We start from the raw sequence: 23,599 nt of genomic DNA, 5'->3' as shown, positions 1-23,599 counted from the left end.
AAATGATACTTCATCTGATCCACTTTAATTGATTTTTTAACTTTTTTTTTATGGTCCACAATATTTTATTTTTTCAAATATCAAAAAGAAATTATTTTTTTTCAAAATGCTCTTGCAATAAAGAGCCTAGGAATAATTATTATATTTCCAATAAATAATTTAAGGTTAATATAATTAATTTTATTATTAATTAATACTAAAAATTGAACTCCTTAATAGTATATACTATATAAAAACATCCAAAAAATCAACTAAAATGGACAGAAGAGGGAGTAATCAATGCTTTGATTTCACACTAAACACGTAACCAATTTGATTGAAGACTGATTTTGTGTCGCACTCATTTAATCCTCCTTTCTTTTAGTTTCTCCTGTACAAAATCTTTGCGATGCCTTAGTTTTATTTCTCCTGACTACCAAATCTTTGCGATCCCATTGGTTACTGAATTTGATTATTTAATAATAATGTTTTAAAAGGTGTTTTCGGGGCGAGGCACACCAAAAATACCCTCAGGCAATAATGGGGGGCGAAAGTCTCAAGAGGCATACGCCAAGCAATTCAGGGCGTATGCCCGGGCGTTGAGACACATTTTTGTAGTGAGGCGTAAGCCCAAGAGACTTTTTCAAATTAAAATAAAATTTGCTGAATAAGTCCTTAATGTAATACTTAAATTCTCAAAAGTTAGCTTTTAATTACACAACAGTTTTAAAAAAAAAACTAAAACATTAAATTTAAAAGTCAAGACCTTTTTTTATTACTAGAAGCTCTAATTTATGGTCTTTCCCAATTATTTATCTTGTCCGCTAGTCTGCTACTATCTCCCAAAAGCAACAAACAATCAACTTTATTTTTTTGCAAATATAAAAAAACTCATTCTCCTCGATAGCAGCAAGTTCAAAGTTCAAATTGTAGGTTAGACATCCTTTTTGTTCCTCCATGTAAATTTTTTTATTCTTTTTAACTCAAGTTACTTGTGCTAAGTAGCATATAATTGATTGTTTTGACTAGTTATTTGTGGAGATGGAACACATCTATATATGTTTTTTTTACTTATTTATAGTTTTCTTCAAATTTTATGCAATTTACCTGTTTAAAAATATTTACTGTAATTATATTATTTTATAAAATATTAAAAATTAAATATCCATGAGGCTTACGCCTTGCTGAGACATATGTAAAATGTTTCGCCTTACTTTTAAAACACTAATTACTTATCTTATATTGCTTTACTTCTACGATTCAAATTTTGTGTTATACAGTATATAGACGTACTGTCATGATCAATGCTTGTGTTGCTCCTAGCTTATTCCCTCAAGTCTTTCTCTAATATTCATGTTGTTTTGTTTTAAACTCACTCGACATATGTTTAATGTGTGTATCTCCTTTAGCTATTTTTTCTTTTCTTTTTTGTATCTCCATTGCTATTCTATTGTTGTTCCAACATGGCGGTAAATATTTAATTAATACATATTCTCGCCTTAATTTATCACTAGGCCTAATTGTGGTTTCGGTGATACAAAGTAAAAGCAGTTCCACGGAGGAGAATTTAGTTATTCTCTTTCTTATTTGTAGGCTATAATTCAAATTCTAATACTTATATTCTTTTACAAACTACTTTAGAAAAATCGGATCAGCGGAGTAACAATCCAGAAAGAAAAAAGAAGAAGATTTAGAGTAATCCCCACTTATATTTTTTTGAGCTTAATGAACGAAATAAATTATTGAACACATTATTGCCAGTAGTACTTTACCGAAAATTATCTTACTGCAATTCCACCCTTGAGGACCATATAACAATTCAAAAATGAACCAAACAGGCGAATTTCCAATATTCTTCCCAATTATGAATTATTAGATTTAAAAGTTAGTATCTTGTCATTAAGTTATCTTCATGTAACCTATAGATGACGTGTTCGAGCAGCAGAAGCAGCCACTAATACTTTTATTAGGTTAGACTGTCTACATCAAATCAGCCACGTTCTCAACTTGTTTGAGACCTGAGGTCAACCAAAAAGTAATTTCAACTCAGGGGCGGACCTAGAGCATTGACTTTGGGTTTTCGGAAACCCAGTAACTTTTGCGTATACCCTGTATTTATATTAATAAATTCACTAAATATTTATAAATATCTAACTTTGAATTTAGATATTATTACATATTAATTTAAAATTACGGTAGGAATCCATAAGCCTCAAATTCTGTATTTGCCTCTGTTTCAACTCCATTCAATCCTGCTGTGGAGAACTTGTACATGACCGATGCAATTACTAGGGCCTCAAAGATTATGGCTCAGTGCAGTGCCTTGCTAATAAGGAAATTAAATGAGCATCGGGTTTCGATACCTGTAATAAGATTTTCCCTTCACTTTTTCAAACTGACATTTTCGCTTGTATCTACCAGTCCACCAAGAACCAACAAGTCTTTCTACTCTCAGTAAGGAAATAATAAATTAGAATGTCAAAGACTTATCTTTCTTACCTTCAAGTTCCACAGTAAAAAGAGAAGTACGACTCGGGGTAAGAAATCGGTTAGGTGGGGGAATAAGGTGATTTGGGACTCACTCAGCTAAATATATAAAGATTAATATGATAGAGCTAAATTGAGATTGAGACGTAATTGTTATTATTCAGGCAACGTGGCGTACTTCTGCTTCAAAATTATAGCCTCCTAATCGGTAAAAGTTACTCGCATCCCATGCTCGTATCAAACTAACATATACTCCAATATATAACATGTGTTAACAAATGAACTTTTATCACTTTTGCTTCAAAATAACCTCCGAGCCATTAAATCAATAGGTGCATAACATGTGTTAACACATGAAATTCCATCACTTTACCATGGTTTATTGAAAAATATTATCACCTCATTAAATCATGGTAAATTGATATGTTTTTTGTGTAACCTACCTAGCCACATCAATTACGTATAAGCGTTTGCAATGTTACGTGCCGATTCACACACATCAAATTCCAAAATAGGGAAAAGCAAAGACAATACCACACAGGAAAAGACACAGCTTGTAGTCATTATTCTTTATGCACAGAGCCAGAAATATAGTAGTTCAGAGAATTCCCTCAGAACTCAGAACAATAAACATGCATGTTATTATACACAGTACAACATATGAGACTTTCATCAAATAATCAATCATGGCCATGACAAGTATAGCTCACCTAACAAATAAACATACTAAGCATCAGAATCCTCCACCTTCCCTCGATTCTGATGTTGGTAGATGCAGCTTCTATGTATTCGGATCACAAACTCTTTCAGTCATTAAATCTCCATTATCTTCGCTCCAGTAGTCAGTTTAGTACAATGGTAGCCAACAAACGGGACAGAGACCCTCTGTTGCGAATCTTTCATTCCTTTAATAAGAACACGATGCATCATGACTAAACATGTGAATTTACGAAAAAAATAACAATGCATCCTCGCAATTAAGAGCATAAACACGATAACATCTGGACGAAACTTGCCTCTTCTTCCTTGTCATATTCTAAGTCTAGTCTACTATATCTGGGCGTTGTACAAGACTATCTGCTTTGCCGGATGCTCGTACAAGTCTATAGTATAAGAACCATTAAACTAGCAGTATTATGCTGCAACCTTCTCCAGCTGCTGCTGTTGAGACAAAGGTGTTTCCTGACTTCTCCTGAAAATGGAATCAAATGAATAAGCAAATTCCTGACATCTTAGGATTGGCCCTCGCAGGTAAAATGTGTATAAAGATAAATAAAGGATATAACAAACATAACTTTAACTGTAAATTGTTTGAGTAGCAAAAGATTGGCATAAACCTCTAGAGGCCTTTCTGTGAGTGACTTGTATATGAGGAGTAAATTTTGGAAATGATCTAAAATTAAGCAAAGACATTAGTGCACCTCCTCAACCTATATCTCTTCATGCAATATACTTCTAATGCAAATAAGATTCTGTTAGCGTCAAGTAAGACCGATTCCTATGGCCCCCCGCAGCCTTTTCCTCTCTCGTGCTAGTTAGAAGAAGCAGGAATAAAATGTGTTGGTCTTTGCAAGCATGGTATCGAGTACAAGGAATAAGAAATCCAGTATTAATGTGCAGTAAAATGTACTCGATCAGTGATTTTACATCTAGAATCAGTCGTATTAATCATTGCCTTTCGCCTGAGGAATCTCAAGGAAAACGGATTAAAATGACCAAGTCATTTCAACGCCCAGGCTACAAATTTTAATACTTCAGTGGAGAATGAAGAGTAAAGATGAAATAGCTTGAATGGCCAATCACATCACTTCCACAATTGCAATGATTTTGGAAGTACCTCGTTAAGTGATCATAACAAACTAGGAAAAATAAAAATAAAAGGTAATAATTGCCTTTACCAATTCATGAGAGGGACATGAGTTCGACTCATCCAGCATAATTTAGATGTGTATATTATTTAAATTGCTCAAATAAAATCGAGAAAGAAATAACCGAATCAGTGGAACGTAACAACTGACCTTGGCCTTTCATTACCACCATCCTTCTCCTGGCCTTTCCGTTTCCCGGAATTCCTTGACGACTCTGGTTTCCAACGAGCATTTGCTAGTGATTCACCTAGTAACTCAGCAATCCCCGTTGCCATCTAAGTTGCTCCGATACGACAATTTAGGTGCCGCACTCGTGTCGACACGACACTAGTATGAGTGTGGGTATGGGATCCGTACCGGATCTGATCAAACAAATTTGGATACTTTGATCACGACGAACGGAAAAATTCGAGACGAGATATAATTTGATTCCCAAAATCAGAATCAAAACTAAGGTAAATTTGAATAAAATAATATACCTTATCTAGAAAATCAATCATTTACTTATCTATAACTTGAAAATAAAAAGAAAATTCACACTTTACAAGCTATACGTAAGTAATCCACAAAATTTCTCATAATTTAGAAATATTTTTATTTTTTTGAATTATTTTTAGCCGGATCCCCGCACCCTTATTCGTACTAAGATCCGTGTCCCCGAATCTTAGAATTTACATCTCGAAGGATCCGACCTCTAAATTCGCACCCATATCGGACACCCGCACCCGTGTCCGAGCAACTTAGGTTATCATTGCCTCAGCCTTTTTGAAATATGGAAATTTGCCATTCTCAAAGTGATTAGATAACCACATATACATGGACAACACTTGGTGCCTAGTCTCAAGATCCAAGAGCTCGGAATCATTACGAGCAGAACATTTTGGCATACCCCTTGCTATATTAACAGGCAGCTCTTGTGCATACGATGACGCAAACTTGAGAAGATGGTACATTGCTTTTGGGTCTCTAATGTTAACATGAGCAAAGCAAAAATTGAAACGATCTTAAAGAAATAATCCTTGAACTTTCTCCAGCATATTAGCTATCTTTTTTATGTGGTTATACTGGTACAAGAAATAAGGACCACCCAAACGGCAATTTTCACCAAACCTATCAAGCAGCTCGGAGAATGTAGAGTTTGGAATTTGCCCTGCAAATAACTCAACCTGCTCATAGAAAGGAAAGAGCCCAACTTTGTGAACTTCGTCAAATGGCTTCTTCAGACACTCGATTAAATAGTCTAGATCCACCAGCTGTAAAGTGGTGGTTAGTCCTTCAGGAGAGCGACTTCCCCTTCGACCAGCTCTTCCGGCAATCTGCTTCACCTGTGACGATGGAACAGGAACAATCTTGTCACCATTGTACTTTGACAGGGTGTTGAAGATGATTCTTCGAATGTTCAGGTTAATTTAAATCCATTCCGACCGCGTCACTGGCAACCATGACATCAAACTCATTGTTTGGATCGTTAAACAAGGTAGCTTGCTGTCTTCGAGTTTCTGGTGGTAAGGCACCATATATTACACAGCAATGGTGATTAGTATGCTTCTCAATCGCCAATTTTACCTCAAATATTTCTCTCCTTGAAAAAACAACAACACAATCCCCGGACCTCACGTTTTTCAGATCACCTAAAAGAGTCTTGGCTTCAACAACCAATGGCTTAAACCTCTCATAATGTTGCTCTACCAACTCATCCCCAGTTTCAGAAGAGATTTTGCCAGTACACTTGGGTCTCCACAAATATGTATCTCGTCAGCCTTTAACCCTAGTAGAGCCCTTGTCCATGCATAACCTCTATGCGAGTCCACCATCATTTGGATTTCATCAATAACTGCTACATCATACATTTCATTAGTTGAAACCATCTCAACCGTGCAAGCAACGTGATTAGAAAATGGGACATGCTTCTTCTCCTGCCCTGTAAGAAGAGTACAATATACTCCTAATCTATTCACCTTATCGAAAACCTCCATCGCCAACAATCTTAGAGGACTACAATAAATTACCTTCTTCGCTTCCATGAACCTTTGAAATGCATTTATGTTTTACCACTATTTGTGGGACCACAATGATATATGATCTTGCGTTTCATCGCCCTGGCAAACGGAAACCAAGTATGAGGTTTTGTCAAATCCGCCGACTCAACCATTTTCCTGAAGTTTTTTATCTCATCAGGAAACTCTTCTAAGCAAAACTCCACGAAGATCGGAAACAGAAACTTTTCAGCCTCAATGCACGGACCAAGCGACACTAAGTACTTTGCAATATCAACCTTGCACTTTTTGAAGAAAAAGTTACTAAACTTATTATCACGATCCAAAATCCGTCTAGTCGTGATGACCTCTAACCCAACCCGCTAGGTAAGCCAATTAACTACTAATCAATTCCAATAACAATTAATAAAGTAATTTAAGTAAGAAATATCTTAATCTTATACATTCCTTAAGAACTGGTAGAACAAATCATGAGCTTCTATACAAAGTTGGTACGAAATAAATACATCATCTACTTGAAAAGTACACAAATAGAGTTTTATGAATCTAAGGCTACTATGAATAAGAGGCAGCTACAACCGGAGCGCAGGTACATCTTCAGATCCGGCTCCCAACGAACACAACGACATCAGCAATCAACAAACACAACGACATCGACAGTCAACATCTGCACACAAGGTGCAGAAGTATAGTATGAGTACAACAGATCCCATGTACTCAATAAGTAACAAACTTAACCTTAGGTTGAAAGTAGTGACCAGCTTGTACCAAGGTCGGGTCCAAAACCAATAGTCTACAACGGTCCTTAACAACGTAAAGCAAGTAATACAAGAAGCAACTCAAAGATAAAATGCTTGGCTAAATCATGATTTCTAAAAATAGTTCTTCCTTTCAAGTACATCAGTGAAAACCCAAATCGTTTACCGAAGTTGCCAAAAATATGAGTAAGTTTGAAAACAGTAATTTTTCCAAAATCCTTTCAATAGTAATTAAGATGTCTCATTTTCTCTCCAGATAATCAGTGTAAAATAAATGCATCAATATGCCCATATGTCAACACGTGTGAGAAATCACGAATGACGTGATACCGTACAACATGAGAAAAAATACATCTCTATGCATGTATGTCATGTGTGCATGTCAATGCAATGCTGTATGTGATGCACCATGCTGACAGCTTCATGTGCTCACACTCTCGAATACTCAACCGCTCGGTACTGTATATGGCCCATACGGCCCAGGGAATATCTATCCCGGAACATATACATCACTAACTATAAGTCACCCAGTACCGAGGAAGGCCAATCCAGCGCTGTGGAGAGATCCATCTCCAGGTTCACACTCTCAAATACTCAACCACTCGGTACTGTATATGGCCCACACTACTAGAAATTCGATAAAAATCGACCAAAAAAACTGACCAATGTTGGTCGGTAATGGCCAAAAATCGACCAAAACGCGACCATTTACGTGTGGACAGTATTTTTGTGGTCGGAAAGGAATACCGATCAAAGTTGGTCGGAAATTACCGACCAACTTTGGTCGGTCAATTAAATTCAAAAAAAAAAATATTGCAAAAAAAACCGACCAAAGTTGGTCGGTATTTTAGTTATGTAATAAAAAGATTCACCATCTGGGAATCGAACCGGGGTCTGTACTGCGGCAGGATACTATTCTACCACTAGACCATTGGTACATTTTGTTTTAAGATTGTCTTTTATTTGATTTATACTCTTTAATTGTATTTCCGCACGAAAATAACCGACCAAAGTTGGTCGGTTTTATTAAAAAGTAAAATTACCGACCAGGAATTTCCGCAGATACGAAAGCCGCATGTGCGGTACTCCTTCCGCAGGTACGAAAAACCTGTCTGGGCAGAACCTTAAAATGGACGAAAACTCAGTCCATTTCTTTCTATTTTTCATCCATTGTTGGGGGATTTCAGAGCTTTTGAGAGGGGAGTTTCAACTAGCAATTGGAAGGTAAGATAATTCTACACACCTTGAGTTAAATACATAGATTATAGGTAGATTATAACTAGTAAATCTTAGAAATCAAGGGGTTAAATGAAAAACCTAGATTTTTATAAAAGTGAGATTTTAACCATGAAAATAGTTATGGAATTGGGTAGAAATTATATATTTAAGTTCTTGAGATAATGGGTAACGTTTTTATCTGAAAATTCCCAGAATCCGAGCACGTGGGCCCGGTGTGAATTTTAGGAATTTTACCATTTTGGATAAGGTAATTTATTTAATAGATAAATTTTGAATCATTTAGTATATATTAATTATTTTGTATAATATTTGGATAGTTTCGGATCTTTCGGCGTCGAATCGAGAATTCAACGCGACGTGGTAATCGGAAAGTGGACTTTGAGACGAGGTAAATCTCTTGTCTACGTACTCATATTACACTTGCTGCACTTTTTGTGCAGGACGTGAGGCAAGTATTAGTGGGGGACCTATCGTCTTACACGCACGTTATCCATGGGCATAGTGGTGAGCTACCTTTCTGAGCCATTCTGCAGCTACTAGTGTCTCTCCTTGTATTTTTCATTCTGTCTATTTTTATTTCAGACAGTATTTGAGGCTTTGTATAATCTACTAGATGCTCATACACTTGTGACACCAGGTCTTGGCACACATTGGTAGAATTTGGTGTTTTATTATTTTTTTTGGTTTTAAATTTTGTCAATATATGCTTAATTTATTAAGTTGGCTTGCCTAGCTGTAGTGTTGGGCGCCATCATGACCTATAGGTGAAATTGGGTCGTGACAATATGATATCATAACACTAGGTTCAGTAGGTCTCACAAGTTATGAGTAGGCCTAATAGAGTCTTGCGGATCGGTACAGAGACGTCTGTACTTATCTTCGAGAGGCTATAGAGTATTAGGAAATTACCTTTCTTCATATTCCATCGTGCAATTGATGTAGTTCTAAATATCCTTCTCTTATTTTCTCTCATATGGTGAGAACGCGCTTGAATGAGGTTCCAGGCCAGGGACGAGCTACTCCCCCCAGTTACTAGAGGCCGAGGGAGGGCTCCATCCCGTGGTAGAGGGTGAGGACGTCCCAGCACTGTGCCAGTTATGCCGCCAGTGGGTCCAGCAGAGAACCTCATTGTTGAGGAACAGGATGGGGTACATGTAGCAGAGCCAGCTTTGGTGGATTTCACATCTGCACCGGGATTTCAGGATGTCATGGGTCGTATACTGCATTTCATGGACAATATGACTCAGGCCGGTTTATTTCTGGCAGACCCAGCCATATCTCAGGCGGGCGGGGGAGCACAGACCCCTACCGCGCAGGCTCATGGACAGGAAGCTGCTGTATATCAGACCTAGGGTACACTACCCGTGGGTGGAGCCCAGCCAGTGGCAGCAGCTACACCTGAGCCCAGGCCAGCTGTAGCCGCCGATCCTCGGAAATTATTGGACGGATGGACTAGACTACATCCTCCTATCTTCGGGGGTGAGCAACATGAGGATCCACAGGACTTCATTGATCGTTGCAGGGACAGACTGCAAAACATGAGGATATTGGAATCTCATGGGGTTGACTTCGCTACTTTTTCAACTAGAGGGCAGGGCCCGTAGATGGTGGCAGTCTTATGTTCTTGGCAGGCCAGCAGATTCTCCTCCCATGACTTGGGACAGGTTCACCCGTATCTTCTTGGACATGTATATTCCACCCTACCAGAGGGAAGATTTGCTCCAGCAGGGTTAGATTTTAGTGACCGATTATGAGGCAAGGTTTTCTTAATTATCTCGCCATACACTTATGATACTCCCTACTGAGGTGGAGAGAGTGCGTAGGTTTGTAGCCGGTTTATATACTGGCATTCAGGCCACTATGGCTCGAGAGGTTGAGATGGGTACTTCTTATGAGCTAGTTATGGAGATAGCCCGGAGGATTGAGGGTGTGCGTCAGCGGAGCTGAGAGCAGATTATGAGAGATAGGCGGTTCAGGTACTCTGGAGAGTTCAGAGGTGCTCCGTCTGGGGGCAGAGGTCTATTCATGAGGGTGTAGTCCAGCAGACCCCCATTTCCAGCACCACCACCTCCTCGGGGTACTCCAGTGCGACCTTATCTCAGTGCTATACCAGAGAGTTCTTACCGCTTACCAGCTATTCAGGGTCCTCCCAGTGGGTATTCAGGTCCCCAGGGCCAGACTCTTAGTCAGCATCCCATCGCACCGAAGAGTTGTTACGAGTGCAGGGATCCCAGTCACATGCGGAGGTTTTGCCCCAGGCTTCGGGGTAGACCACTACAGCAGGGTCAGCAGCCTATGCTTACCGGACCAGTTGCTCCACCAGTAGTTAGACTACCAAGAGGTGGAGGACAGGTGGGTAGGGGTCGTCCTAGAGGTAGAGGTCAGCCAGACGGAGGCCAGCCAGTTGGCGCTCCAGCTCGATTCTATGCTTTTCCGGCTAGACTAGATGCAGAGGACTCAGATGCTGTGATTACATGTATTATTTTTGTTTGCAGCAAAGATGCCTCAGTATTATTTGATTTAGGATCCACGTATTCATATGTGTCATCTCTATTTGCTCCATTCCTGGGTGTTTCTTGTGAGTTCTTGAGTACTCCTGTTTATGTGTCCACTTCTCTAGGCGATTCTGTTATTGTGAACCGGATCTACCGGTCTTGTATTATTACATTCTGTGGTTATGAAACTAGAGCAGATCTCTTATTGCTCGAGATGACCCATTTTGAAATTATTCTGGGTATAGACTAGTTATCTCCATATCATGTTATTCTAGATTGTCATGCCAAAACTTTTACCTTGGCTATTCCATCTTTGCCTAGGCTGGAGTGGAAGGGTTCGTCGGTTAGTTCATTTAATCGGGTTATTTATTTTATAAAGGCTCAACACATGGTTGAGAAGGGTTGTTTGTCTTATCTAGCCTATGTTCGGGATACTACTGCAGAGACTCCGGCTATTGATTCAGTGCCAGTAGTTCGGGAGTTCTCCGATGTATTTCCTTCAGATCTTCCAGGTATGCCACCTGATCGGGATATTGATTTCTGTATTAACTTGGCTCTAGATACTCAGCCTATATCTATTCCACTGTATCGCATGGCTCCGAAAGAATTGAAAGAGTTGAAAGAACAGCTTGAAGAGTTACTAGCCAAAGGGTTCGTCAGACCGATTGTATCGCTTTGGGGTGCACCAGTATTGTTTGTGAAGAAAAAAGATGGCACAATGCGAATGTGTATTGACTATCGCCAATTGAACAAAGTTACTATTAAGAACAAATACCCGTTGCCGCATATTGATGACCTATTTGACCAGTTGCAGGGTGCTAGGGTTTTCTGTAAGATCGACTTGAGGTCAAGGTATCATCAGTTGAAGATTCGAGATTCGGATGTTCTGAAAACTGCTTTCCGTACTAGATATGGTCATTATGAGTTTCTGGTAATATCTTTCGGTTTAACTAATGCCCCGACAACGTTTATGGATCTAATGAACAGGGTATTCAGGCCATATATTGATTCGTTTGTCATTGTCTTCATTGATGACATTTTGATCTACTCGCGCAGTAAGGAGGAACATGAGCAGCATATGAGAGTAGTGTTTCAGACATTGCGGGAACAAAAGCTATATGCTAGGTTCTCTAAATGTGAGTTTGGCTAGAGTCTGTAGAATTTTTGGGACATATTGTATCGGGCGAAGGTATTAAAGTTGATCCCAAAAAGATTGAGGCAATTCAGAATTGGCATCGACCCACTTCGGCGACTGAGATCGGGAGTTTTCTGGGTTTAGCAGGTTATTATCATCATTTTGTGGAAGGTTTTTCATCTATTACAGCAACTTTGACCAAATTAACCCAGAAGGGTGTTCAGTTCCGATGGTCCGATGATTGTGAGTCAAGCTTTCAGAAGCTCAAGACAACATTGACTACAACACCAGTGTTAGTGTTACCTTCCAGTTCGGGAATGTATACAGTGTATTGCGATGCTTCACGTGTTGGTTTGGGTTGTGTATTAATTCAGGAAGGGCGAGTTATTGCATATGCTTCACGTCAGTTGAAGACCCCACGAGCAGAATTATTCGGTACATGATTTGGAGTTAGCTGCGATTGTTCACTCTCATAAGATTTGGAGGCATTATCTTTATGGGGTGCCCTGTGAAGTTTATACTGATCATCGTAGTTTGCAGCATTTGTTCAAGCAGAGGGACCTAAATTTGAGGCAGCGCAGATGGCTGGAATTACTAAAAGATTATGTTATTACTATCCTATATCATCCAGGTAAAGCAAATGTAGTTGCAGATTCCTTGAGTAGAAAGGCAGAGAGTATGGGTAGTTTGGCTTTCATTTCAGCAGAAGAGAGGCCATTAGCTTTAAATATCCAGTCCTTGGCCAACAGACTTGTGCGGCTAGATATTTCAGAGGCCATCCGAGTTCTTGCATGTGTCATAGCTTAGACTTCACTATTGGAGCAGATCAAGGATCGCCAGTATGATGACCCACACTTAATGGTTCTTCGAGAAACGGTACTATGAGGTGGTGCCAAGGAAGTTACTATTGGTGTGAATGGTGTTCTGCGACTCCAGGATCGTCCATGTGTTCCTAATATGGATGAACAGAGGAAAAAGATCCTGGAGGAGGTACACAGTTCTCCGTACTCTATTCATCCAGGTGCTACGAAGATGTATCGTGACTTGAGGCAGCATTTTTGGTGGCGACGAATGAAAAAGAACATAGTTGAGTATGTAGCTAGGTGTCTAAATTGCCAGCAAGTTAAATATGAGCACCAGAGGCCAGATGGCCTACTTCAGCAGATGACCATACCAGAGTGAAAATAGTAACGAATTACTATGGACTTTGTAGTTGGGTTGCCGCGAACCTTGAGGAAGTTTGATGTAGTTTGGGTGATTGTTGTCAGGTTGACCAAGTCAGCACATTTTATTCTTGTTGTGACTACTTATACTTCAGAGAGGTTGGCCCAGATTTATATTCAAGAGATAGTTCGGTTTCACAGTGTGCCAATTTCTATCATATCAGATAGAGGCCCTCAGTTTACTTCACATTTCTGGAGAGCAGTACAGAGTGAATTAGTGACCCGTGTAGAGCTCAGCACAACCTTTCATCCACAGACCGACGGGCAGTCAGAGCGGACAGTTCAGATTTTGGAGGATATGCTCAGGGCATGTGTAATTGACTTTGGAGGACAGTGGGATCGTTTCCTGTCTTTGGCCGAGTTTGCTTATAATAACAGTTACCAATCCAGCATCGAGATGGCTCCATTTAAGGCTTTATATGGCCGTCGATGCCGTTCATCTATAGGATGGTTTGAGCCCGATGAGGCTAAGTTATATGGTACTGATTTGGTAAAGGATGCCTTGGAAAAGGTAAAGTTGATTCAGGAGCGACTTCGTACAGCATAGTCCAGACAGAAGAGTTACGCGGATCAGAAAACGCGTGATTTATCATTTATGGTAGGTGAAAAAGTTCTCTTGAAGGTTTCGCCGATGAAGGAAATTATGAGATTCGGGAAGAAGGGTAAGTTGAGCCCAAGGTTTATAGGCCCATTTAAAGTGTTTAGACGAGTTGGGGAGGTCGCTTATGAGCTTGCATTGCCTCCCAGTCTATCGGGAGTTCATCCGGTTTTTTATGTATCTATGCTCCGGAAGTATCATGCTGACCTATCACATGTGTTGGACTTCAGCACAGTTCAGCTAGATAAGAGTTTGGGTTATGAAGAAGAGCCATTTGCCATTATTGAGAAACAAGTTTGCCAGTTGAGGTCCAAGAGGATTTCTGCAGTAAAGGTCCAGTGGAAGGGCCAACCAGTCGAGAAAGCGACTTGAGAGGCCGAGGAGGACATGCAGAGTAAATATCCACACTTATTTAGCACTCCAGGTATTATTCTAAACCCGTTCGAGGACGAACGTTTGTTTAAGAGGTGGAGAATGTAATGACCTAACCGGTCATTTTAACTTTTAGAAACCCGCTCCCTAAAATAAAACTCTCCGAACATGCTTTTATTAATTTATGACTCACTGGGATGGTTGGTTCGGGATTTGGAAGTGTGTGGGTTGAAATCAGAACACTTGGTTCCTTAAGTTAGCTTTAAATGGACAAGTTTGACTTCGGTCAACATTTTAAGAAAACGACCCCGAAATCGGGATTTGACGGTTCCAATAGGTTCGTATGATGATTTTGGACTTAGGCGTATGTCCGAATCGGGTTTTGGATAACCCGGAAGCGTTTTGACGCTTAATAGTAAAAATCAACTATCTGAAGGTTTTAAATTCTTTAAATTTGGTTTGGTGTAGGTTTTTGAGTAATTGAAGTCCGTTTGGAATTCCGAGTTTGGGAATAGTTCCGTATAGTGATTTAAGACTTGCACACAAAATTTCGTGTCATTCCGAGTAGTTTAAGTATATTTCGGCGCATTGGAAGTAAATTGAAGAACTTGAAATTCTTAAGTTTGAATCAATTTGGTTTAGGGTATGATTATTAGATTTGATGTTGTTTTACGCATTCTGAGAGTTCGAGCGAGTCCGTTTTATGATTTTAAACCTGTTGTATGTTCGGGCGGGGCCCCGAGTGTTAACCGGACGAGGCTCGGACCAATTTTGGAAAATTGAGAAAGGACTGAAGCTCCCAGCTACTGTCATAATCGCACCTGCGCTTGGACAGCTGCAGGTGCGAGCCACCAATTGCAGGTGCGAAGGAGAGGAGCCTGCCCAGCCATCGCAGGTGCGAAGTATTTTGGCGCACCTGCGAACGCGCAGGTGCGAAGGCCTGATACGCAGGTGCGAAGTAATGCGCATGTGCGATGGAATGGGCGCACCTGCGCTTGCGCATAAGCGAGCACTTCTTCCGCATGTGCGGAACCAGGAAAAGAGGGAAAATGCGCACCTGCGAGGACTTTCCGCAGATGCGAAAGCCGCATGTGTGGTACTCCTTCCGCAAGTGCGAAAAACCTGTCTGGGGAGAACCTTAAAACGGACGAAAACTCAGTCCATTTCTTTTTATTTTTCATCCATTGTTGGGCGATTTCAGAGCTTTTGAGAGGGGGTTTCAACTAGCAATCGGAAGGTAAGATAATTCTACACACCTTGAGTTAAATACATAGATTATAGGTAGATTATAACTAGTAAATCTTAGAAATTAAGGGTTTAGGTGAAAAACTTAGATTTTTATAAAAGTGAGATTTTAACCACGAAAATAGTTATGGAATTGGGTAGAAATTATATATTTAAGTTCTTTAGATTATGGGTAACGTTTTCATCGAAAAATTTTCAGAATCCGAGCACGTGGGCTCGGGGTGAATTTTAAGAATTTTACCATTTTGGATAAGGTAATTTATTTAATTGATAAATTTCGAATCATTTAGCATATATTAATTATTTTGTATAATATTTGGATAGTTTTGGATCTTTCGGCGTCGAATCAAGAATTCAACACGATGTAGTAATCGAAAAGTGGACTTTGAGACGAGGTAAGTCTCTTGTCTAATCTTGTGAGGGGGAAATTACCCCATAGGGATTAAATTGAATAATTGTTGCTAATTGCGGGGGCTACGTACGCACGAGGTGACGAGAGTCCGTGCGTAGCTACTATTAATGCTAAAGACCGGGTAGTTTAGGACTCAAAGCTTGAATTAATTATGTACATTTTATTCTTTGTTTAATTAATATTAATTGATATATATGAATATATTGTGAATTGTTAGATAAAGATATTAAAGGATGGAAATCTCATATGCTTGATTTTATGTTTAAATTAATTAATTGTTAAAAGAAATTATCTCTTCCCGAATTTATCTTATAATAAATATACTCTCCTTCCGGAGGTACATAAAAAAATGTCCTCCTTTCTTGTGGAGCGGGCCGAACGCCTCGGCAGGATAGATGCATCTATGGATCGTGCCGCATGTCCCTCGGCAGTGTACACGACACTCTGGATCAGGTCGTACGTCCTCGGCAGAAATCGTTCTTAATAATAATAATTACACGATACTTTAATAGTCATTTCAAGCTTGCAAAGCTAATTGATAAATTGGAGAATCCTTGAAATTTAATGAATTATTATTCGTGCTTGTTAAGGAATTAATTACTATTCCTGTAAATGAGATTAATTGATAAATTAAAAATTATTTGAATTTAAGGAATTTAATTAATATATTGAGAATTGTTACATTTGAAGGAATATGATTATTTCCGCTGGTTAAATAAATTATTGTAAATTCTGTGAATCGTGCTAATTTAGATATTCTAGTTGTATTTCAGTTATTATTATTGACCCATAGTGAGTGTCAAAGTTAGCCATCGCGTCTCTACCATTTCGAGATTAGGCTTGATACTTAATGGGTACACGTTGTTTACGTATTCATACTACACTTGCTGCACTTTTTGTGCAGGATGTGAGGCAAGTACTAGTAGGGGACCTATCGTCTTACACCCACGTTATCCAGGGAAATAGTGGTGAGCTGCCTTTCTGAGCCATTCTGCAGCTACTAGTGAGAGAGAATCTTAATTAAGAGATATATCCTTTTAGGTGAGAGAGAATCCCAAGAGAGAGATTTTATGGAAAGTTGTACATAATTTAACTAAAAGGGTAAGATTTTAAAATAAATTGTGTTTTATGTAATTTTGTGAAAGTAGTTGTAGGAAATTTAAATAAGCCTTAAAAAGATTGTATTCTATGTAAATTCCTCAAATACTTAAGGCCCCAAAAATATAAAGCACTACTATATCATTATATAATATATATGTAATTTATATTTATATAATTATTGATAAAAATAATTTAATTTTTTATATTTTTTAAAAATTTGGTAGAAGTAGGATTGAATGAGGTAATATGATAAAACTTTTCTCTCACTAAATTAAATAATATATTTACTTTCTCATCAATTCTATTTTTCTTTCTTTATGTATTGTATTTTTTTTTCATATTCTCACTAGTTTACTTCCTAATTTCAACTCAGATTCTCTAAATTAGAAATTCTTTTTTGTCACATTTGATTGATCCACACATCAGAAAGCAAGTTCTTTTGTGTCTCATCTTTTTTAACTAAGAAATTTCCGAGACAAGTGTCGTAAGGTTGAGAACACATAGATAATAGGCTCAACCCTTTTACCATATTCATTTAATGTTATATTTTTATATAGGGGAGAGTTTAATGCCATATGATGTGCGCCTAACCCACATATTATACTGTAATGATTCGACCGATCATTTTGAGCTCTAGCACGTCGTTAGGCGGTTTGAGGCCTTGAGTAGTTTCAGTTCATGCATTATGACTTGTACGCGTAGTTGGAGTTGAATTTCGGGAAGTTCGGCGTTGATTCGAATAGAAAATTCTCAAGCTTTACGTTGGAAGAATTGAATAAGGATTGACTTTTGAGTAAACAATCTCGAAATCGGGATTTGAAGGTTTCAATAGGTTCGTATGATGATTTCGGACATGGACGTGTGTTCAGGTTGAGTATCGGGTGGCCTGGGAGCATTTTGGCACTTATTGAGAAAGGTTAAAATTTTTGGAGGTTTTAGAATTTTGTATGTTTGATTTGAAGTGATTTTTGGTGTTATCAATGTTCGTTTGGAGTTCCGAGCCTTGGAATAGGTTCATATCGTGATTTGTGACTTGCACGCAAAATTTTGCATCATTCCGGGATGTTTATGTATAATTCGGATGCGTTCGGCGACGTTTAAGAGTTCGAAAGTTTAAAGGAAGGTTTCGATTGTCGATTCATAGTTTGGATGATGTTTGATGTTATTTGAAGCCTCGAGCAGGTCCGTGTTATATTATGGAACTGGTTGGTGTGATTGGACGTGGTACCGGGGGCCTTGGGTGTGTTTCGTGATGGTTTCGGACCAAGTTAGGATGATTTGCTGTTGTTGGTGTCTGGTTTTGTTCTTCGCGAACGCGAAGGGATTCACGCATTCGCGAAGAAGGATTTTTGGGTATTCTGGTTTTTCCCATCATGAACGCAGAGAAGAGGCTGGGGTGGCCTACGCGAACGCGAAGAAGGAAGGGGAGTTGGGGCCTGACAGGTGTTAAGCCTTCGCAAACGCTCTTCGTGAAGGGCAGGGGTCAGAAGGCTTCGCGAACGTGACGTGGAGGTCGCGAACGCGTAGAGGAAAATTTGGAGGCAGTGATTTTTGCCTTCGCGATCGCGATGATTTTTCCGCGATCCCGAAGAAGAGTGGGTCAGGGCAGATTGATTTAATACGGGACTCCGCCTATTTCTCTCCCATTTTTTATTTTGTTGGGAAATGTTTGGAGCTCATGGAGGTAAGATTTTCATCATCTATGTCAAGGTAAATAATTCCCATAAAATGTTAGTGAAATATGTGGATTACATATGGATTTAAACATGAAGATTTGTAGAAATTGTGAGATTTTGAAAGATGCCTAAAATTTGGTATTTTTGGATTTTTACCACGAAATTGGACATGAAATTAAGAATAAATTATATTTGAGTTCGTAATGTTATGGGTAATGTTTATCTTCGAATAGTTTTGGAATCCGGGCACGTGGGCCTGAGAGTTGACTTTGTTGACTTTTTGAGCGGAGTTGGGAGGTGTTATAAATTTATTAATTATGATGTTGGAGTATAGTTTTATTGGTTTCGGATCGATGGGCATTGTTTGAGGTGCTAGAGAGGAGTTGGAGCCGGTTATGGAACTTCAGAGCAAGGTAAGTCTCTTGTCTAACCATGTGAGGGAAAATTTACCCCGTAGGTGTTATATTCTTATGTGCTACATGCTGTGGGAGCTACGCACGTATGAGGTGACGAGTGTCCGTGCGTATGCTAGAGTTCCTAATTATGTCCGGATAGACTTAGGTTCATACCATGCTATAATTTTACTATTTGAGTTATCCTTGCTCGCCTAATTTCTTTATTTTGCGTTACGACTTGAGACTAGACTTGCATAGGGTGACGGACTCGCTATTGTAGAGATGTGACGAGCTACTTGATAATCTGCAGAATAATTTGTGCTTCCCTTACAAATTCCTCCCGCGTTATGCGTATTCATTGCAAAGTTTTTCTTAAATTTCATAGCTTACACGTATATTCGTGTGTGGGGTCAAGGACCCGTTAAATCTTCTTGCTCTAATGGGATCGGGTCATTCACCACAGTAGTAGAATAGATGCATCTATGGTTCGTGTCGTTCGACCCTCAGCGGTGTACACATTATTATGGGATCGGGCCACTCACCTCGACAGTATCATATTCTTTATGGGATCGGGTCGTTTGCCTCGGCAGTACCACATTCTTATGGGATGGTGCCTATCTAAGAAATATTCATGATTTTAAAAATACTAAAATGAATAATTAAGTGTTGGCTTGCTAACGACGATGTTGGGCGCCATCATGGCCTATAGTGGATTTTGGGTCGTAACAGCTTGGTATCAAAGTTTTAGGTTCACTTAGGTCTCACGAGTCATAAGCAAGTCTAGTAGAGTCATGTGAATCAATACGGAGACGTTTTTACTTATCTTCGGGAGGCTACAAGGTTGTTAGGAGCACTTCCCTTATTGATTCCTCATCGTACGATTTGATTCCATTGAGGCTTACACCTTCGTTTCCTTTCTATTCATTATTATATGATGTGGAGTGTCGGTTATCAATTGGGTATCGAGGAGTTGTAATGGTACTGCAAATATGGTGCATGATGTTTTTCCCTACGTATTCGAGTGGGCTATTATCGTCGCCGTATGGAGGGATGTTCTGTCATTTCAGCCTAGTATTTGTTTTGCCCACGGTCGAGATTTGATACTTTCAAATTTGGAGTAAATTTTGTTTATATTGTGCTATCACCGTCCCTGGTTGAATGCGATGAGGCTCATCAGCATATTGATCTTCATTTGATTGACTCTGGGCACGGTGATGTGGAATGGAACCTAAGAGGAAGCTATCAGAGATGGTTGTGTGTTGTGACTTTAGGATTTAATCGGCATTTCCAATGTTAATGGTTCGGGGGAGATGATTTTTGAAGTGGTTTCTATGCTTAGGAATTTCGAATGTGACGAGAATGGCTTGATAGCATATTGTTGGGCCTTCGGGTGTTGTTGATGAATAAAGGGATTCTTATGGATGGTGGATCAGTGTGGACCCAGGGAGGTGTAACAACCCGGCCAGTCATTTTGAGTGTATTAGCCTCGATACCCCTATTTATTTCCTTCTTTATGTTATATTGTGGTTACGTGACTTGCCGAGAGGTTTGATTTATGGTTCGGGAGAGAAATGGAACACATAGTCCCAAAATTGGAAGTTTAAGTCAAAGGAGTCGACCGTAGTTTGATTTGTGTGAAGACGACTCCGGAATAGAGTTTTGACTATCCCAATAGATCTGTAGGGTGATTTTGGCATTAGGAGCGTGTCTGGATATTGATTCGGTGGTCCGTAGGTCATTTCGGCGTTAATTGGCGAAAGTTGGAAAGTTGGATGATTTTTGAAAAGTTTGACCGGGAGTGGACAATTTGATATTAGGGTCGGATTCCGATTCCGAAAGTGGGAGTAGGTCTGTAATGTCAATTATGACTTGTGTGCAAAATTTGAGGTCAATCGGACTTGATTTGATAGGTTTCGGCATCGGATTTTATAGTTAGAAGTTCTAAAGTTCATTAGGTTTGAATCGATGCGCAATTCGTATTTTTGATGTTGTTGACATGATTTGAAGGATCGACTAAGTTTGTATGATTTTTAAGGACTTGTTAAGTGTTTAGTTGAGGTCCCGGAGGCCTCAGGGTGATTTCAGATGGTTAACGGATCGAGTTTGGAAATTAAAGAATGGCTGAAGTGCACCAGTTCCGGTGCAATCACACCTGCGCAAGTTTGATCACATGTGCGAGCTCACAGAAGTGAGAGGGAGAGCATAGAAGTGGGACTGAAGGGGGTGGTCAGTGGTCGCATGTGTGATGAGGAGGTTGCAGAAGCGGAGTCGCTCCTGCGGAAGAATGATCACGGAAGCAGAGAGTAAGGGAGGCTGAGGTGGTAAGGGTTTTCGCAGAAGTGGACGTGCGGGCATAGAAGTGCTTCCGCAGATGCGGATTATGATGCGCAGATGTGAAGTCTGGGAGCCTAAGTGAGCTCCGTAGATGCAGAGGTTTCACCACAGGTGCGGTCCCGCAGAAGCAGTATCTTTGTGTGCAAATGCGCAAAGTGTTGGGAAGAGAGTTTAAAATCGAGGGTTTGCCATTTTCTTCATATTTTGAGATATAGAGCTCAGATTGAGGTGATATTTTGAGGGATTTTCATAGAAATCATTTGGCTAAGGATTTTTGACTCGTTCTTTTATTATATTTCATTAATCTATCTTCGATTTCTTCATTTAATTAAGGATTTAGGTTGAGAAATTTGGGGAAAGAGCTGTAGAGTTCTTAGACCAAATTCTTGAGTTTTGAAAAGCGAAATGGGATCGGATTTGAATAATATTTATATGGTTGGACTCGATATCAAATGGGCATTCAGATTTTATAATTTTGGTCGGGTTCCATGATGTGGTCCCGGGTCGACTTATTGGAGCGATTTTTCATTCTTTGCTAAATTCGTTATCTCATTATTTAAATTAGTTTCCTATAGTTATATTTATAGTATGAAATTATTTTGTCTAGATTCAAGCCAATCGAAGTTCGAAAATCGAGGGAAAGGCCTTCTTATTGATTGATTGAGCGAGGTTTGAGGTAAGTGGCTAGTCTAACCTTGTATGGGGAAAATCCCCTTAGGATTTGGAATTGTTTTTATAATTTGCAATATATGAAGGCCGTGTACGCGAGGTGACGAGTGCGTACTCAGGCTAAATATTAAAAAATCCAGGTTTTGCTAAGTAGTTTCCTTTTATTTCCTTAATCGAGTTACTCTAGCCTGTGTAGTCATCATGTTTAGCCTAATTTCACATGTCTACGTGTCTTATCTCTTATTTGAAATTTATACAACATGCTTAGTTGAGTTTTCTGCTTCCTTGATTCTGTATTCATTCTTTAAATGTAGGATTCTTTGCTTGTAATATTATTGTTTCATTTGTTATGTGTTGGTTTTCGTGATTATTGTTGAGGTGACTGTTTGGTTGTGGCACGAGGTTTCTGCCGTGCGGATTGTTATTGTGGCATGAGGTTTCTGCCGTGCGGGTTGTTATTGTGGTACGAGGTTTCTGCCATGCGAATTGTTATTGTGGCAAGAGGTTTCTGGTGCGCGGTTGTTATTGTTTGCACTAGGTTTTTGTCGTGCCGTTGTGAGATATTTACTTTTGGGACTATGAGGCGGTATCTCGGGAGTGCCCCTGTTGATTTCCTCTATTTGTTGTATTGTTGTTGTTGTTGTGGTTGTTCCTAAACTTGTAAGATTCTTCCACCCTTAAGTGTTGTAATTGTCTTCTTGATTCCGTGTTGTTTCCTTCCTCTGAATTTCTATTGTTACACTTCTCTATCATTTCATTATATTATTATATCTTTTGTCTTGTTTTTTATTATTTCTAGTAGGGACCTGACCTGACCTCGTCACTACTCTACCGAGTTTAGGCTTGGCACATACTGGGTACCGTTGTGGTGTACTCATACTATGCTTCTGCACATCTTTTTGTGCAGATCTAGGTACTTCCAACCAGACTAGATATCAGTGAGTTAGTCCGTACGTGGAGACTTCAAGGTATATCTACCAGCGTCCGCAGACCTCGAAGATATTTAGTTTATGTTGTTTAGGGCTCTATCTTTATTATGTTGTTTTCCTTATCCTAATTAGACTCTGTTGTATATAGATATTTAGTATTTCTCTTTAGAGCTTGTGACTTATATCTACCGGATTTTGGGAGTTGTATATACTTGAGTTGCAGATTTTATTTATTACAGTTGTTGATGTTTTGAGTTTTAGCTTAATACTTCAGTTATCCCGCATACTTGTTAGGCTTACCTAGTCTTAGAGACTAGGTGCCGTCACGACATCCTACAGAGAGAAATTGGGGTCATGAGAAGTTGGTATCAGAGCCCTAGGTTCATAGGTGTTATGAGTCACAAGCAGGTTTAGTAGAGTCTCGCAGATCGGTACAGGAACGTCTGTACTTATCTTCGGGAGGTCATGTAACTGTTAGGAAAAGCTTCATTTCTTTGATTCCTTATCGTGCGAAATCTTTGACTTCGAATTCTAAATATTCTGTCTTTCTATTCTCTCACAGATAGTGAAGACACGTACTGCTAGATCGGATAACCAGATACCTGAACCCCCTGCTAGAGATGCGAGAGGCCGTGGCCGGGGTAGAGGCCGAGGATGTCCACGTAGTGCAACCTGAGCACCCACACG

The 23,599-nt window shown here is 39.4% G+C and overlaps 1 pseudogene; it reads right to left on the bottom strand.

Annotated features, from left to right (window-relative positions):
* Positions 1-3,035: 3,035 nt before the first annotated feature.
* LOC104119228 (DExH-box ATP-dependent RNA helicase DExH18, mitochondrial-like) overlaps positions 3,036-23,599 on the bottom strand; it is a 35,116-nt pseudogene continuing 14,552 nt past the window's right edge.

Source organism: Nicotiana tomentosiformis, chromosome 6, assembly GCF_000390325.3.
Source record: "Nicotiana tomentosiformis chromosome 6, ASM39032v3, whole genome shotgun sequence".
Classification (NCBI taxonomy): domain Eukaryota; kingdom Viridiplantae; phylum Streptophyta; class Magnoliopsida; order Solanales; family Solanaceae; genus Nicotiana; species Nicotiana tomentosiformis.
This window is presented reverse-complemented; position numbering and strand designations above follow the sequence as displayed.